Source organism: Pseudophryne corroboree, chromosome 9 (genome assembly GCF_028390025.1).
Source record: "Pseudophryne corroboree isolate aPseCor3 chromosome 9, aPseCor3.hap2, whole genome shotgun sequence".
Lineage (NCBI taxonomy): Eukaryota > Metazoa > Chordata > Amphibia > Anura > Myobatrachidae > Pseudophryne > Pseudophryne corroboree.
This window is the reverse complement of record NC_086452.1, coordinates 304,818,280-304,836,030: the sequence shown is the minus strand read 5'-3', so window position 1 is coordinate 304,836,030 and position 17,751 is coordinate 304,818,280. Positions and strand designations below refer to the sequence as shown.

Genomic DNA, 17,751 nt, shown 5'->3' with positions numbered 1-17,751 from the left:
CTCAGGTAAGCCTGATGCGGAGGATATATGGGGACGTGTAAGTAGGCATCCTTTATGTCGACCGACACCATATAATCCCCTTCCTCCAGACTGGAGATCACTGCTCGGAGAGATTCCATCTTGAATTTGAATTTTCTCAGATAGAAATTGAGTGATTTTAGGTTCAGAATTGGTCTGACCGAGCCGTCCGGCTTCGGGACCACGAAGAGGCTCGAATAAAAACCTTCTCCTTGTTGTGACGGGGGCACCTTGACAATGACTTAATTTTGACACAGCTTTTGCATTGCATCGCATACTACCTCCCTGTCCGGAAGAGAAGCTGGTAAGGCTGATTTGAAAAATCGCCGAGGGGGAACGTCTTGAAACTCCAGTTTGTACCCTTGGGACACTATTTCTAACACCCATGGGTCTAGGGCCGAACGAACCCAGACCTGACTGAAGAGTTGGAGTCGTGCCCCCACTGGTGCGGACTCCCGCAGAGGTGGATTTGGCAGAAGCCGGAGAGGACTTCTGCTCCTGGGAACCTGCCACAGCCGGTGACCTTTTTCCCTTTCCACTTCCTCTAGAAGCAAGGAAGGAAGAACATCGCCCTTTCTTGTATTTATTGGGCCGAAAGGACTGCATCTGATAGTTTTGCGTTTTCTTTTGTTGTGCAGGAACATAAGGTAAAAATTATGACTTACCCGCGGTAGCCGTAGATACCAGGTCAGTGAGGCCGTCACCAAACAAGACACCACCTTTATACGGCAGAGACTCCATAGCCTTCTTAGAGTCGGCATCAGCATTCCATTGATGAATCCACAATGCTCTTCTAGCTGAGACTGCCATGGCTTTAGGTAGGCTACAGCGTCCTTGATATAACCCAGTGTCAAAAGAATGCTATCCCTATTCAGGGTATCTATCTTAGATGACAAGTTATCTGCCCACTTTTCAATAGCGCTACTCACCCACGCCAAAGCAACGGCAGGTCTGAGCAGCGTACCTGTAGTGACATAAATGGATTTCAATGTATTTTCCTGCTTACGATCCGCAGGTTCCTTTAGGGCTGTCGTGTCATGGGACGGAAGCGCCACCTTTTTGGATAGTCGTGACAGAGCCTTGTTTACAGTGGGGGGTGACTCCCACTTTTCCCTATCCCCAGAGGGGAACGGTTACGCCACCGGAATTCTCTTGGGAATCTGAAACTTCTTGTCAGGATTTTCCCAAACCTTTTCAAAAAGCGAGTTCAGTTCATGAGAGGGAGGAAACGTTACCTCAGGTTTCTTTCCTTTATACATACAGACCCTTGTATCAGGAACTGCAGGATCCTCCGTGATATGTAACACGTCTTTTATCGCCACAATCATGTACTGAATGCTCTTAGCCAGTTTAGGATTTAATCTGGCATCACTATAGTTGACACTAGAGTCAGAGTCCGTGTCGGTATCTGTATCTGCTATCTGGTTAAATGAACGCTTTTGTGACCCCGAGGGGGTCTGGACCTGTGACAACACATCCTCCACGGATTTTTTCCATGCCTGGTTCTGAGACTCAGAGTTATCCAATCTTTTATTTAATAAAGCCACATTTTCATTTAAAGCACTCAAAACATTTACCCAATCAGGAGTCGGCGGTGCCGACATGGTCACTCCCACAGCCGTTTCTGTCCCTAATCCAGCCTCCTCCTGAGAAGAGCACTCAGCCTCAGACATACCGACACCTACAGACACACTGGGCATATAGGGGACAGACCCACAGTAAAGCCTGTCAGAGAAACACAGAGGGAGTTTGCCAGCTCACAACCCAGCGCTTATCCCAGCTCTGAAAACCCTTATACAAAGCCTCAGACCTGTTAGCGCTTTTATAAATACATATATAGCACCAAAATAACTGTGAGCCCCCCCCGCTTTGCAGCCTGTTACTTGATACAGCAGTGTAGAGGAAGGACCAGCGTCTCTGCAGCTCTGTGAAGAGAAAATGGCGCTAATGAGAGCTGTGAGGGCTAAGCCCCGCCCCCTTAATGGTGCACTTCAGCATCGCTATTTTTTTAAATATTTATACTGGCGGGAGTTCGGATTTAGCGCCTTGGCACTTAAAAACCACCTTGCCAGTCTTATATGAGGTTTTTAATGCTGCCCAGGGCGCCCCTCCCCGCACCCTGTAGTGCAGCTGTGTGTTGGAGCATGGCGCGCAGCGCAGCCGCTGTGATGTACCTCAAAGCCATCAATGAAGTCTTCTGGTCTTCCTCTACTCACCTGTCTTCTGACTTCTGGCTCTGCAAGGGGGGTGACGGCGGGCTCCGGGAACGAGCATCTAGGCGTACCTAGCGTTCAGACCCTCAGGAGCTAATGGTATCCTGTAGCCAAAGAAGCAGAGCCTTGAAACTCACAGAAGTAGGTCTGCTTCTCTCCCCTCAGTCCCACGAAGCAGGGAGCCTGTTGCCAGCAGGTCTCCCTGAAAATAATAAACCTAACAAAAGTATTTTTCAGAGAAACTCAGGAGAGCTCCTCAGTGTGCATCCAGTCTCACTGGGCACAGATTCTAAACTGGAGTCTGGAGGAGGGGTATAGAGGGAGGAGCCAGTTCACACCCCTTTGAAAGTCTTAAAGTGCCCATGTCTCCTGCGGATCTTGTCTATACTCCATGGTTCTTGAAGTGTCCCCAGCATCCTCTAGGACGTATGAGAAAAAGGAAGTAGCTTTGTATCTGGAACAAACCATGTTGCAATACAAGGGGTGCAAATACATTTATTGCTTTTGAATGCAGGGTAAATACTGGCTGCTGATGCATGCAGCCCACAATTACAGGACAGATTTGAGTTTGGATACACCACTCTTAAATATAAGGGCAGATGTATTAAGTCTGGAGAAGTGATAAAGTGAAAGGTGATAATTCACCAGCCAATCAGCTCCTAACTGTCAAGTTACAGGCTGGGTTTGAAAAATGACAGTTATGCTGGATACACACGGCGCGATGCAGGAAATGCCCGACATTGACTATTCGATGTGGCGAGAGCCCGGCACCACTGATTTAGTCAATGTTGGGCTGCCTGCACAGTCTATTTTTACTTGCGGTTATGATCCTGCGACACTGCGCATCGGCATCGCAAGGAGTGTCCACACAGTGCGATAAGCACTATATTTTCTTCCGATATGGACTTCTAGTCCGTATCGGAAAAAATATTGTCCTGTGTATAGGCCCCTTTAGGAGCTGACTGGCTGGTGCGTTATCACCATCCACTTTATCACTTCTCTGCTCCACAGATCTTTCTGCACATTTTAAACCTGCCCCACCTGCATTGCTGCATACCCTCCAACATTTTACACATGAAAACCGTTACAAATTAGGAAAGGAGGCGTGCCCATGGGTAAAGGGGGTGTGGCCACGCTCCCTTTCCTATACCTTCAATGTTAATTTGGAGAGTGAAAAATTGGTACAAAGCCCTTTTTGGCAGGTACAGACCATAAAAAAGGTACCATACCTGCCAAAAAGGTACAGTTGGAGGGTATGGTGCTGCGTAGTTTTTGCCAAGGTGCAGAGCTAGTTGCTCTGCTTTGCTCTGCTCCAAACTCAACCCCTACAAGCTTATATGTTCCTCATATAATATGGTCACGCTCTCCGTACTCGACACCTACTGAAAATTTTCTAGACATTGATCCCAGTAATGTACATGACTTCTTTTAAAAATTCCCTGCATGCAAGTTACACAACACACTCCCAGGATTGCTTATTTTGTAACTTCTATAGCTATAGAGAATATATATCCATGCTATTTTGGAGCTGAAATATAAAAATTCAAAGTTGGATCCTGTAATTTATTCCATGTTGTGACTGCTTGTTGCACTTTTAAGTTAAAAAAAACTTTTTTTTTTTTAACATACAAAAACTATCGCCAACTAGATCAGGATTGGGGAAATACAGCCCGTCAGGTAATTGGATCAAGCTTGTTGCTTCTTATTTCTCTCACTGGTTCCTGAGCTGATGTTAACTCCTGTAGAGGGATAAGCAGGCAGACAATCTGCAGCTGGAATCCCAGTTCCAGCTAGTTAGCACATCCCATTATAAGTAGCCAGGGTGTGCAGTCCAGGCGGGTTCACTACGATCTGCCGGCGGCCGGCCTCCCGGCGACCAGTATACCGGCGCCGGAAGGCCGGCCGCCGGCTTACCGACAGTGTGGCGAGCGTAAATGAGCCCCTTGCGGGCTCGCTACGCACGCCACACTATTTTATTCTCCCTCCAGGGGGGTCGTGGACCCCAACGAGGGAGAATAAGTGTCGGTATGCCGGCTGTCGGGCTCCCGGCGCCGGTATGCTGGACCGCCGGTATACTGAAGACCACCCGTCCAGGCACCTGGCCTCCAATATATTCATTATTATGTGTGTGTATGCACACCTTAAAGGCTTGGGGCTCCTTCATTCTGGATTGGCACCCCGTCCACTGCATCTGAGGCTTTTAAATTGGGACCTAGCATATTCTACCTGCACAAAAGCCACAAGTAAGATCTTTATAATTATATAGCAAGTCAGTTGAGGCGTGAACTTGTGGGGTGTGGGGCTCCTTGGATTTCTGTAGCTGGGCCTCTTTGGGGCATCACCATCTTCATTTATTTTTAACACACTGTTTGTTTTTTATTTATGTAACATTTTTCACTTTTCTCTTACGTCCTAGAGTATACTGCGGTCCGATTTAGTAACCTGGGGTAAAGACTGGTCCACTAGGAGCCATGGGCACTTTAAGAATTTGATAGTGTGGGCTGGCTCCTCCCTCTATGCCCCTCCTACCAGACTCAGTTTAGAAAATGTGCCCGGAGGAGCCGGTCATGTTGATGGAAGCTCCTGAAGAGTTTTCTGCCTTTATTTAAATGTTTGTTATTTTCAGGCAGGGCTGGTTGGCATCAGCCTGCCTGCTTCGTGGGACTTAAGGGGGAGGGACGGCCCAACCTTTTAAAAGGTTAATGGTCCTGTTCCCTGCTGACAGGACACTGAGTTCCTGAGGGAACTATTCGCAAGCCCCACCACGGCGAGTATACATTCCTGCAGCACGCCACCACCCCTAACAGAGCCATAAGAATGAAGAGTGTTGAGTACTGAGCCGGCGTCCCGGTTAGCGGGGCGCCAGCCATTATGGCGGCACAAGGGTACGGAGACGTGCGGCTTCTCAATGGGGCGGAATGCATCTCCGGACACAGTACACAACTGCGTCTCTGTACACAGTACCCAAACTGACAAACACAGCCTTATAACGGTTCTGCTCCATTTTAATCACAAAAATTACCTCAGCCAGTATAAAAAAAAGCGGGAAGACCGTGCGCCATTGAAGGGGCGGGGCTTCAATATGAGAGGATCCAGCAGCTCACAGCACGATTCAAAATTACCTCAGCGGTACCAGGGGGTCATAGCAGGGGGGGAGCGACTATTAGTGTACTAAGTCCCCTATCAGGGTACTTGGTCTGCGACCCAGCTAAGCTTGGCATTAGCAGTGAGGGCGCGGTGGGGGCTGGCTCCAACAACTCTGTGTCTCCATAAAGGGCTCTTTGTGGGTAAAATTGTGCTTAACCTTTGTGTGTGTGTGTGTGTGTGCTTTGTTACATTTACATTATGTCAGGCGTGTGTTTCATGTACAGCGGAGTGTATTTCCTCACCAGGGGGCTCACTACTGGGTACTCAGGGCAGTGCACCTTCCCAGAATAGCGGGGCTGAACCGGAGTGGGTTAATTCTCTTAAAGAAATGATCTCCACTATTTCTACAAAATTGTCCCGCAATGAGAAAGAGACGCAATACTTAAAACAGACTGTGGATGAACAGAGACACCCCAAAACAGCGTCTCAATCCCCTCCCATTTGTCCGCAAAAGCGATCTCTGGCCCATATCCTGCAGTCTGACATTGACTGGTCAGACATGGAGGAGAGGGAGGTGGACTCAGAGTGGGGGATGCAGCTCTGTCACAGGGAATAGAGGCTCTTATAGAGGCTTTCAGAGATGTTCTGCATATTCCTGATAAGGTGTCAGAGGAGGGTGAGGAATCTTATTTTAATGTAAAAAAGAAGTCCTTAGTCACTTTTCCTGCGTCAAAGGAATTGAATACCCTGTTTGAAGAGCCATGGGTTAATCCCGATAAGAAATTTAAAATCCCTAAAAGGTTGCTCTCATCTTTTCCTAATTGAGGGGTTAGATTCCTTGCCTAGGGGGGATGTTGTTTTACTCCTGCAGCATATACAATACTCTGCAAACTTTATAGTTGAGGACAGAGGCTTGTGGCTACGCCAGTGAACTCCTTACGCAGACTCGAGGAAAGGCGTGGAAGGCCTACCATTCACAGGAGAGGCCTTGTTTGGAGATGAACTAGACAAATGGATCTCCAAAGCTACTGCGGGTAAGTCTACGTATGTTCCTCCTGCAGCCCCGTCAACCAAGAAAACTTATTCAGCTTCTAAGTTGCAGTCTGTTATGATTCTAATACTCAGGTCTGGGGTGATCTTGAAGGGACCTGAATACCAGAACGTAATGCTGGGAATGGGGAAAGGAATGGGAATAGCCCCTGGCACCCTATCTCCGTTGTCTCGCCCGTGCTGTCAGTACACTCTTGCGAGACTATGGTGTCTTGGGCCCATGGCAGCCGCGTTTGAAGGGCGGATTACGTCTGCCCAACTCCGATGCCCCCTCAGGTCTTATTGAGAGACAAAGAGTGAACCGAGACAGGGTGATAACAAGGGGCCCTCTAACTAAACAACAAGGCCAGGGGCTACTAACAAACCTAAAACTAAAGTATGCGCGATTACCGCCAGGGAAAAGAACAACCAAAAATACTCCACTTGTCCACTCTCCTACACGGCACCGCCGAGTACCGGAGAGGACTGTGGAAGCGGATACCTCCGCAAATGCTCCAAAACCAGAAAACAATATGAAGCGGCCTAGGCCGCAGCACGCGGCAGAGCCGCCACTCACGAAACCAAACGAGATCCTCTATAGACTGTCACAGGTAACTGAGGACCAGGAGAACTCCTTGGGATGAGATGACAAACACCAAGACTCAGGAACTCAGAGGACTGGAACGACCGGGCACAGCAGACCAGGAACAGACGTTCACCAAACATGAGCAGCATGCAGGAAACTATCACCGGCGTCTGTGTGAGACCCTGAGAAGGCATTTAGCAGGGAATCCTCCAATCAGAGTACAGAACCTAATTACAATAAATGTCGTGCAGCTGCCTTGCTGCACGACCAGAGAAACATGTGTGCACACTAATTAATTGACCCAGCAACGGGGAACGTGGTCCGCCTGTGGCGTCCCCGTTGCTAAGGTCCCGGCGGCTCGGCGCGCCCGGCGTCCTAGCGTTGCTAGGGACCCGGCGGCTCAGCGCGCACGGCGTCCTAGCGTTGCTAGGGACCCGGCGGCTCAGCGCGCCCGGCGTCCCTAGTTGCTAGGCGCCGGGCAACGCGGCGCCTAACACAGTCCTTTTGGACGGCCAAGTTCATGTGCAAATCCAGAGGTGCTTCTACGTCCTCCGGCGGCGCAAGAGGTAAACCACGCAGACCAGCAACTGCAGGCGCTCAGGAACAGAGCTCAGGCTCTGCTTCCTCAAAGCCTTCAGTATGACGGTGGACCGCAATGCCTGGAAGGCTGTCAGGTGGGAGCCTGACTATGATTCTTCAGTCACATCTGGTCAAGTTCGTGCCAGGATCCCTGGGTCATGGATCTTACTTCCCAGGGCTACAGACTGGAGTTCCAATAGCTCCCACCTCACAGATTCTTCAAATCAGGCTTACCAGTTTCACAAGAGGCAAGTATAACTTTACAGCATGCCATCCAAAAACTGGTACAGACTCAAGATATTGTTCCAATTCCACCTCATCTGCAAAACACGTTGTACTATTCCAACCTGTTTGTAGTACCGAAGCCGGACAGTTCGGTAAGGCCGATTCTGAACCTCAAGTCGTTGAACCCGTACTTACAAGTGTTCATATTCAAGATGGAGTCTCTGAGAGCAGTAAGCTTAGGTCTGGAGGAGGGGGAATTCCTAGTTTCCCTGGATATCAAGAATGCGTACCTTCACATTCCGATCTGGCCGCCTCATCAGGCTTACCTACGGTTTGCACTGCAGGACTGTCACTACCAGTTCCAGGCCCTGCCATTTGGTCTCTCCACGGCACCGAGGGTGTTCACCAAGGTGATGGCAGAGATAATGTTTCTACTCCGCAAACAGGGAGTGAACATAATTCCATACCTGGACGATCTCCTGATAAAAGCACCATCCAGGGAAAGGTTGCTGGACAACATTGGTCTCTCAACCAAACTTCTCCAGGATCACTAGTGGATTCTGAACCTTCTGAAATCTTACCTGGAGCAAACACGGAGGCTTCCATTCCTGGGAATGATACTGGACACAAAGTCGCAGAAAGTGTTCCTTCCGTTGGAAAAGGCTTTGGTAATCCAGTCGATGGTTCGGGATGTCCTGAAGCCAACCCGGATATCGGTGCATCTATGCATTCGCCTTCTGGGGTAAATGGTGGCCGCTTACGAGGTGCTTCAATATAGAAGTTTCACGCAAGATCGCATCTTCACATGCACCAGAGGATCTGTCTGTTGCCAAAAGCCAGGATCTTCCTTCTGTGGTGGCTACAGTCTTCTCACCTTGTCGAGGGTCACAGGTACGGAATTTAGAACTGGATTCTGTTAACCACAGACGCAAGCCTCAGAGGTTGGGGAGCAGTCACCCAAGGGGTGCAGTATCAAGAAAGATGGTCAAGTCAGGAAGTCCTCCTTCCAATCAACATTCTGGAACTCAGGGCCATATACAACGCCCTTCTGCAGGCCTCACATCTACTTCAAGATCGGGCCATTCAGATCCAGTGGGACAATGTGACGGCGGGGACGTACATAAACAGACAGGGTGGAACGAAAAGCAGAGCAGCAACGTTGGAAGTGTCAAGAATTCTCCTCTGGGCAGAACCCTCCCCCCCCCCAGTTGTGGCGTTGTCAGCGGTCTTCATTCCGGGAGTAGACAACTGGAAAGCAGACTTCCTCAGCAGACACGACCTGCACCGGGGGAGTGGGGCCTTCACCCAGAAGGGTTCAGGTGCTTGACATGTCGATGGGGATATCCACAGATCAACATGATGGCCTCTCGTCTCAACAAGAAGCTCAGGCGGTATTGTTCCTGGTCGAGAGACCCACAGGCAGTGGCGGTAGACGCCCTGACAACTCCATGGGTCTATCAGATGGTGTATGTGTTTCCTCCACTTCCTCTGATCCCAAGAATTCTAAAGAGAACAAAAAGGGAAAAGGTTCAAGCAATACCCATTTCTCCACACTGGCCAAGAAGGGCCTGGTATGCGGACCTTCTGGAGATGCTCTTCGAAGATCCGTGGCCTCTACCTCTTCGCAAGGATCTTCTGCAACAGGGCCCGTTCGTCTATCAGCACTTACCGCGGCTACATTTGACGGCATGGAAGTTGAACGGCTGATTCTAGCCAGGAAAGGGATCCCTAACAAGTTTATCCCAACTATGATCCAAGCCAGGATGGGGGTAACGTCTAAGCATTACCATCGTATTTGGAAGAAATACGTCTCTTGGTGTGAGAGCAGAAATTATTCTGCGGTAGAATTTTATCTGGGACGTTTCCTGCTTATTCTGCAGGCAGGTGTGGATGTGGGCTTACGTCTGGGCTCCATAAATGTCCAGATTTCGGCCTTGTAAATTTTTTCTTTCAGAGACAATTGGCTTCTCTCCCTGAGGTCCAGACTTTCTTGAAAGGTGTTCTGCACATCCAACCTCCTTTTGTGACTCCCACGGCACCTTGGGATCTCAATGTGGTGCTGCAGTTCCTCCAATCGGATTGGTTTGAACCGTTTACAGGAGGTGGACGTAAAATATCTTACTTGGAAGACCGTCACACTGTTGGCTTTGGCTTCAGTAAGACGTGTCGGAGCTAGGGGCGTTTTCTCACAAAAGTCCCTATTTCATTTTCCATGAGGACAGAGCTGAACTCAGAACTCATCAGCAATTTCTTCCTAATGTGGTGTCTGCGTTTCACATCAACCAATCTATTGTGGTTCCGGTTGTTAACGACACCTCTGCTACTTCAAAGTCTTTGGATGTTGTGAGGGCCTGGAAGGTGTATGTAAAGCGAACAGCTCGTCACAGAAAATCGGACTCGCTGTTTGTTCTTCATGATCTCAATAAAATTGGGTGTCCTGCTTCAAAACAAACAATTGCACGCTGAATCAGGCTTACTATCCAGCATGCTTATTCCACCGCAGGTTATGTCCAAAATCTGTACAGGCCCACTCTACTAGGTCAGTGGGTTCTTTCAGGGCGGCTGCCCGGGGTGTCTCGGCTTTACAGCTCTGCAGAGCAGCTACTTGGTCAGTACACATTTGCTAGGTTCTACAAGTTCGTTACTATGGCCCCTGAGGACCTTCAGTTTGGTCAATCAGTTCTGCAGGAACCTCAGCACTCTCCCACGCGGTTTGGGAGCTTTGGTACATCCCCATGGTACTAAATGGAACCCCAGTATCCTCTAGGATGCAAGAGAAAATAGGATTTTAATTACCTACCGGCAAATCCTTTTCTCGTAGTCCGTAGCGGATACTGGGCGCCCGCCTGGTGCTTCGTTTTTCCTTCACTGTTACTTAGTTAAGTAATGTTGGTTCATCCGTTGCTGTTCCTGTTTCAAGTTTGGTTAGTTTGGCTTTCCTCTTGTTGTGTGTGCTGGTTCAGAATCTCACCACTATCCTTATTTATCCTTCACTCAAAGTATGGTAGGAGGGGCATAGAGGGAAGAGCCAGCCCACACTATCAAATTCTTATAGTGCCCGTGGCTCCTAATGGACCTGTCTATAGCCCATGGTACTAAATGGAACCCCAGTATCCTCTACGGACTACGAGAAAAGGATTTACCAGTAGGTGATTAAAATCCTATTTCTGCTGCGGGGTACACTGGGCTCCACAAGGATTAACATCGGGGTGTAGAGTAGGAACTTGATCCGAGACACCAGCAGGCTAAAAGCTTTTGACTGTTCCCAAGATGCACAGCGCCGCCTCCTCTATAACCCCGCCCCCATGCACAGGAGCTCAGTTTGTAAGTTGGTGCCATGCAGTAAGCAGGCACTTAATAGGAGGGCTGCCTGAGGCAGTCTATTGATAGCTTAAATGACAGAAGATTTTTCTACAAAAGACTTCAAGGGCTGCAGCAGGCAGTCTCACAGACTTTTCTGCTTGCAGCTCCCTCTCACCCAGAGGCGCTGTATACTCCCGCGTCCTGTTTGCCGGGTCACTGCAGCGGAGGCGCTGGTTCCTTCTAAACGTGAGTCACACACACGCCGCTGTCCTGGATCGTGGGGCCGCAGCTACGGGGGAGGTAAGGGGTTTCTGTGCCCCGCACTTTACCGCGATCCAGCGCAGCCGTGGACACTGATTACTGGGCAGCCGCTCCACTAGCCACCAGGGACACTCAAGGTCACAGGTCTGGGGGGATTTTATTGTACAAATACCCCATTTTAAGCTGCCCGCAGCGCCCAGTGGGGATGCCAGCAGGGGGAGCAGGTCGGACCTGTCGCCCCTCCCCCCAGCCCCAGGGCACCATTTCTATGAATGTTCCCGCCGTGTAGTTGCTTTCCTCTCCTTCACTCCTGATCAACGGCCATCACAGATTAAGCTGAGCTGTTCCTGGGACTGCTGGGGCAAATCCTTCTCTGTGGATCCGCCTGATTGCCAGTGCTGTGTTTCCTACAGGACACTTAAGTATTCTACCTGTCACTGGGACAGTGTTAGTTAAGAAAGAGTGCATACATTCAGGGTTGTGTGGTACAAACACCTTGTGATATACATCCAGGCTTTACTGTGTTTTTTATATCTATTGTTTACACATATAGCCATATATTACTTTGTATTGCTAGTCCAGTGCAGTTTTATGGTGCATAATTTCTGCATGGTACGCTCGTGACTATAGATGTGTGTGTGTGTGTGTGTGTGTGTGTGTGCATGTTGCTGCTGCGTGGTTGCCTCATTACTGGGTATTTCACTCAGCGTGCTACTCTTATATTGCTATACCTGAGGGGGCTAAGTGTATCAGGTGTCTTTTTGTTTAATATAGGATTGTATCACAAGATATACCTGCTGTGTATTTTTACTTGTGATTTATAGTCACCATATACGTTTATATCTCTTGAACTCCCGGTCTGTGCTGTCATAGTCTCACTTCACGGATGCTCTTGCTAGGTATATTGCTGCTACACCTTGTACCAGGTTGCCCGATATTGGGGGTCATTCCGAGTTGTTCGCTCGCAAGCTGCTTTTAGCAGCTTTGCACACGCTAAGCCGCTGCCTACTGGGAGTGAATCTTAGCTTATCAAAATTGCGAACGAAAGATTAACAGAATTGCGAATAGACACTTCTTAGCAGTTTCTGAGTAGCTCCACACTTACTCGGCATCTGCGATCAGTTCAGTGCTTGTCGTTCCTGGTTTGACGTCACAAACACACCCAGCGTTCGCCCAGACACTCCTCCGTTTCTCCAGCCACTCCCGCGTTTTTCCCAGAAACGGTAGCGTTTTTTCGCACACACCCATAAAACGGCCTGTTTCAGCCCAGAAACACCCACTTCCTGTCAATCACATTACGATCACCAGAACGAAGAAAAAACCTCGTAATGCCATGAGTAAAATACCTAACTGCATAGCAAATTTACTTGGCGCAGTCGCACTGCGGGCATTGCGCATGCGCATTAGCGACTAATCGCTCCGTTGCGAGAAAAAAATACAGAGCGAACAACTCGGAATGACCCCCATTGTGCACATTGTTATGACTGCTACACGTGGCAACGACGCTGGGGCTTCTCCCACATTGCATGGCAGTGAGGCCGCGGACGTAATGGAGGATAATATGGCAGCTGAGAGTTCAGGTTCAGGGGGTTCCTTACCCCCCAGTGGGTCGGTAGCACCTGGGGCTTCACAGGACCCACCTTTGGCTACATTTTTCACGCTGTTAAACACGCTTGTAACTAAATTGGTGCCCCCTGTGGGACCACCTGTGCCACTGCAGCAGTTTATGGTCCCTGCTATTAATCCGCCATGGGCAGATCAAATCTCCACTCAGTTACAGCACTTGAACCGGTCATTGACTAAATCTAACTCTCACTCTCTCCCACCTAAGACTAAGTCGTCTTCTAAACGGGCCATTACCTCCTCCCAATCCACTGCTATCCCAGACACGTCCTCTGACGAGGATGGCACATATACTGACCCCACAGACACTGACACAGATGTTTTTGATGGGGAAGGGAAGTCATTGGTGGATGTCCCGGATTTGATAGAAGCTATTAGGCTCCTTCTTCAGGTGTCTGATGATCCTGAACCTGAGGCTGTCTCTAAGAAACATAGACGTATATTTTGGTTGAGATCCTGGTCGGTGGATATGGATTCCAAGAAAACCCTAGAGGTGCTTCCTTTCAAGGGAGACATTCTCTTTGGAAAAGACCTCAATAAGATTGTGGCTGATCTGGCTACTGCTAAAACAGCTTGCCTACCTAGTATGGCTCCTTCCGCACAGAAGGCTAAAAGTACTTTCCCTCTGCCCTTTCGTCCTCCAGGAAAAGCAAAAGGTCAGGCGTACCCAAAGCAAACTCGTGCTTCCAGACCTGCCAAGCCCAGACCGAAGCGTGCTTGGGCCGCCCGTCAGTCAGCTTCCAAAACTGACAAGCCTGCCGCATGACGGGGCGGGCCTCCCTCTGGGGGATCACAGGGTGGGGGGCCGACTTCTAGGTTTTGCCCAGGAATGGTTGAAGACCACTTCAGATACCTGGGTGAGGGAAGTCGTCGCTCAATGTTACGCCATACCCTTCAAGAATCGTCCCTCTCATCGATTTTGCCTGACAGATGTGCCTCTGGATCCGGCAAAAGCAAACACTTTGCACTCGGTGGTACATTCCCTCCTGACCACAGAAGTGGTAGTACAGGTGCCTCTGGCTCAGAGAGGCAAGGGGTACTATTCACCGCTGTTTCTAGTCCCGAAACCGAATGGGTCCTTGCGGACCATTCTAAATATGAAGTCTTTGGACAAGCATGTGCTGGTCTCCAAGTTTCGGATGGAAACTCTGCGCTCTATTGTTCTGGCCTTGGAGCCTGGGGACTATATGGTCTCCCTGGACATACAGGATGCCTACCTACATATTCCTATTGCGGTATCTCATCAGCAGTACCTGAGGTTTGCTTTGGGCAACCTTCATTACCAATTTCGGGCGTTACCCTTTCGTTTGACAACAGCTCCCCGAATTTTCACCAAAGTTATGGCGGTCATGACGGCTACACTCCGCCGTCAAGGGGTCAGGATCCTACCATACTTGGACGATTTGTTGATCCTGGCAAATTCCCCAGAACTTCTGTGTCATCTCGATCTGAAGGTCCAGTTCTTAAAAGCCCACGGGTGGCTAATCAACTGGAAGAAATCCTCTCTGGTTCCTGTTCGGAGCATGATACATTTGGGAGCGTTATTGGACACTCACAACCAACGGTTGTTCCTGTCTCAGGAGAAAGTCCTTAAGCTTCAGGACAGGATTCGATGCTTCCTATCTCGTCCGCAAGTGTCGATACATTCGGCAATGGAAGTGCTGGGTCTCATGGTGTCGGCTTTCGACTCGCCCTCTGCAGAAGTTAATTCTGACCAAGTGGGACGGCCTGCCTCACCGGATCAGATCTCACATTATCTCAATGTCTCCGGAGGTCCGCCTGTAACTGAGCTGGTGGCTTCAGGATCAACGATTGAGCAGGGTCCGTCCCTTCTGGATATCCAACTGGGTCCTGCTGACGACGGATGCCAGTCTGCGAGGTTGGGGCGCAATGTTGGAACAACACTCTCTTCAGGGTCGGTGGACCAAGGAGGAGTCTCTGATCCCGATCAATATTCTGGAACTGCGGGCAGTGTTCTACGCATTGACAATGGCCCAGCATCTAATACAGAACAGACCTGTTCAAGTACAGTCGGACAACGCCACCACGGTGGCGTACATAAATCATCAAGGCGGCACTCGAAGCCGCATGGCAATGAGGGAAGTATCAGGGATTCTTCAGTGGGCGGAGCACCATCTGCCGGCCATATCCGCAGTGTTCATTCCGGGTGTCCTAAACTGGGAAGCGGACTATCTCAGTCGTCAGGACGTACATGCTGGAGAGTGGAGCCTCCATCCGGAGGTGTTTCAACTTCTCGTGGACACGTGGGGTCTTCCAGATGTGGATCTGATGGCGCCTCGACACAATCACAAGGTTCCGGTCTACAGAGCAAGGACAAGGGATACTCAAGCTGCGTTTGTGGACGCTCTGGCAATTCCATTGAACTTTCAGCTACCATATATGTTCCCTCTGGTGTCACTCCTGCCCAGAGTAATACTGAAGTTCAAGCAAGAAGGAGGAAATCTACTTCTGGTTGCTCCAGCGTGGCCCAGACGGCACTGGTTCTCCGATCTCCTGGGTCTCTCATGGGATCGTCCCCTACTACTTCCACAACGACCAGACCTCCTCGTTCAGGGCCCTTGTGTTTACTAGGATTTGGCCCTTCTGGCTTTGACGGCATGGCTCTTGAAGCTTCCGTCTTGAGGGCCAAGGGTTTTTCTGAGGCGGTCGTTCAAACTATGTAAGCCGGCTTCTGCTCGGATTTACTATAGGGTCTGGAATGCTTACTTTACTTGGTGTGCGTCTCACAATCATGACGTTTTCACGTTTAGTACGGCCAAGCTATTGGCCTTTCTACAACAGGGCCTGGACTTAGGCCTGCGTCTGGCCTCCCTCAAGGTTCACATCTCTGCCTTGTCGGTTTGGTTTCAGAGAAAAATTGCTACCCTACCTGATGTGCATACATTCACTCAGGGTGTGTTGCGGATTCAGCCTCCTTATGTGCCACCTGTGGCCCCTTGGGACTTGTCGGTGGTTTTGGAGGCCTTGCAGGAGTCTCCGTTTGAGCCTCTTGTCTCTGCTGACCTTAAGTGGCTTTCCCTTAAGGTCCTATTCTTGCTGGCGATTGCTTCAGCTAGAAGGGTCTCGGACTTTGGTGCCTTATCCTGTAAGCCTCCCTATTTGATTTTTCACCGTGATCGGGCGGTTCTTAGAACAGGGCCAGGTTATTTACCTAAGGTGGTGTCTTCCTTCCACCTTAACCAGGAGATTGTGGTTCTGGTCTTTAATTCTCCTGAGTTGTCTTCCAAAGAGCGGTCTTTGGTTGTGGTAGGGGCTCTCTTTATCTATGTGAATAGAACTTCCTCCATTAGGAAATCTGATTCTCTTTCTGTATTGTTTGGTTTTCACAAACGTGGCTGGCCTGCTTCCAAGCAGACTTTGACCAGATGGATTAGAATGGTGATTGCACATGCTTATGTACAGGCTGGTTGTCCAGTTCCTGTTACCATTAAAGCACATTCTACTCGGTCGGTTGGATCATCCTGGGCGACCCACCGTGGTGCGACCCTTGAACAATTGTGCAAGGCGGCTACGTGGTCCTCAGGGAACACATTTATTAGGTTCTATGCCTTCGATACTGCCACTTCCCAGGATGCTTCCTTTGGACGCAGGGTTCTTGTTCCTGCTACAGTGCGTCCCCTTCCATAAAGAACTGCTTTAGGGCATCCCAAATGTTAATCCTTGTGGAGCCCAGTGTACCCCGCAGCAGAAAACAAGATTTATGGTAAGAACTTACCGTTGTTAAATCTCTTTCTGCGAGGTACACTGGGCTCCACAAGGCGCCCACCCTGACGCACTTAGCTTCTTTGGGTTGGAATTGGCATAGCCGCTGACATCCTCTCCTGCGGTGAGTGTGTGGTGTAATTGGCTACAAGCTATTGTCGTCTCTGGTACCTGCTAGTGCATTGGGCTGGTTAACGAAACTGAGCTCCTGTGCATGGGGCGGGGTTATAGAGGAGGCGGCGCTATGCATCTTGGGAACAGTCAAAAGCTTTGAGCCTGTTGGTGCTTCGGATCAAGATCCTACTCTAAACCCCGATGTTAATCCTTGTGGAGCCCAGTGTACCTTACAGAAAGAGATTTAACAACTGTTAGTTGTTACCATAAATGTCATTTTTTAAACACTTTTAACATTGATCAGCTAACCTCACTTTTTTAACCCTTGGATACTTTTACAGCTACTTTCACGATTTTACACTGTTATATTTTATTTGTGTGGTACCCTTGGGGGGTTTGGGTGGGGTGGTTTAGGGGTGCCCTGCATCCTAGAGGTGAACCCCTATAATGTTTGGGACCTGCCCGATGATGTCACCTTGAAGATTGGTGGGCAGGCACATAAAATTGGCCAGTTTTATGCCAAGAATCTCGGATATGATGTATGGTTCAATTTATTATAACCAGGTAGCACATTCCATTATATAGTAGCCAGGGTTTGCAGTCCAGGCCCCCTCTCCCCAGTGTACTCTGCAGCTGGAGATCTGGCAAAAGGGGCAGTGCACAATATTCCATTTTCTACACAGAGGGTGAGAGGAGAGGGGGTGTATTAGCATAACTGCTATGTTTACAACACTTTTACATACAGCAATACACATTTTAAATTGTAAAGAATGTTTAGCTATTGTTTATGATGTCACTTTTTGACTGACCTGTAATTCATGCGGCTGTCGGGATCCCATCAGTCGGAATCCTGATGCCGGAATCCCAACACCCGTCAGAAAGCTGTTGGAGGACTCGTGACAGGGTCAGGAGACCAATGACGGAATCCTGACAGCTAGCATCCCTACCATGGGCCTAATTTAGAGTTGATCGCAGCAGCAAATTTGTTAG

General features: G+C 49.4%; 1 protein-coding gene across 3 annotated transcripts in view; it reads left to right on the top strand.

The window, feature by feature from the left end:
* The window catches only part of IFT56 (intraflagellar transport 56), a 417,739-nt gene that overhangs the window by 345,107 nt on the left and 54,881 nt on the right, over positions 1-17,751 (top strand). The window lies entirely within an intron of this gene.